Source organism: Octodon degus, unplaced genomic scaffold (assembly GCF_000260255.1).
Source record: "Octodon degus isolate 3935 unplaced genomic scaffold, OctDeg1.0 scaffold00200, whole genome shotgun sequence".
NCBI classification, from domain to species: domain Eukaryota; kingdom Metazoa; phylum Chordata; class Mammalia; order Rodentia; family Octodontidae; genus Octodon; species Octodon degus.
This window is the reverse complement of record NW_004524776.1, coordinates 3,599,998-3,600,977: the sequence shown is the minus strand read 5'-3', so window position 1 is coordinate 3,600,977 and position 980 is coordinate 3,599,998. Positions and strand designations below refer to the sequence as shown.

Here is a 980-nt window from a genome sequence, read left to right as displayed (position 1 = left end):
TGGGGTCTGAGGAAAAGCAGAGCCTATTGGCCAACTTCTAGTCTAACAAGTGGAGTCTGACATCAAACTCTGTGGCCAGGAGCAGCAGCAGGTCCTGTTTTTGCTGGCAACACAGAAATCAAGATTTTAAAAACAATTTTGTTATATCTAATTGACCCCAATTGTTAAATAGCTACACTGGGCCAATAGCTTGCAAGTTCGTTCTCTCTCTCTCTCTCTCTCTCTCTCTCTCTCTCTCTCTCGTATTTATGCAGGGTCTTACTATGCAGCTGGACTTGTAGTGATCCTTCTGTTTTCAGCCTCCCCAGTGCTGGGATTACAGGCCTATGCCACCACACAGGTCTCAGTGGCCAGCTCAGAGTGGGGCCGGTGCAACATGTGGTACTACGGATCAAACCCCAGTCCCTGCACTTGCCTAAGCAGGCGCTTATTCTGCTGAGCTATCTCACCGGCCCTAGCTTGCAATCTCTAGCCTAGCACCTAGCAGCTGCTCAAGAAATCATAATAAAGGGTTAAATTCCTTTCAACTACCCACTTGAAGTTTGGAAGCTAATGGTACCATGGTACCAACCCACCTAACGCAGCACATGCCCTTTATCTGCCACTGCATTGGGGGCCTCTGCCATCATGAGCCCTGAAACCCAGCTCCACCCACTTAGCAGCTGTGCGACGGAGCACATCTCACCTTCAAAATGGACTAATAGCCATTAGTCTCTGCATCACGGGAAACATTAATGAGTCATTAAAGGTTAAGTCACTGGTCTAGGGTTGGCTTTTCTGAGTTTGAAACCTATCTTTGGATTTCATTAGGCTGTTCAAACCTATAGGTTTTTTAATCATCAAAAATAGACATAAATAGTAAAAGTATTTCCCTTACAACAAATAATAGCAGCAGCAATTATATGTTAGCATAAACTTTTTTGTGTTTACCAGGAATCAAACCCAGGACCTTGTGCTTGCCAAGCATAAACTTTTTTTTT

At 44.6% G+C, this 980-nt stretch overlaps 1 protein-coding gene across 7 annotated transcripts in view; it reads right to left on the bottom strand.

Moving 5' to 3' along the window:
- Nucleotides 1-980, bottom strand: part of Myh11 (myosin heavy chain 11) — a 123,421-nt gene that overhangs the window by 100,084 nt on the left and 22,357 nt on the right. The window lies entirely within an intron of this gene.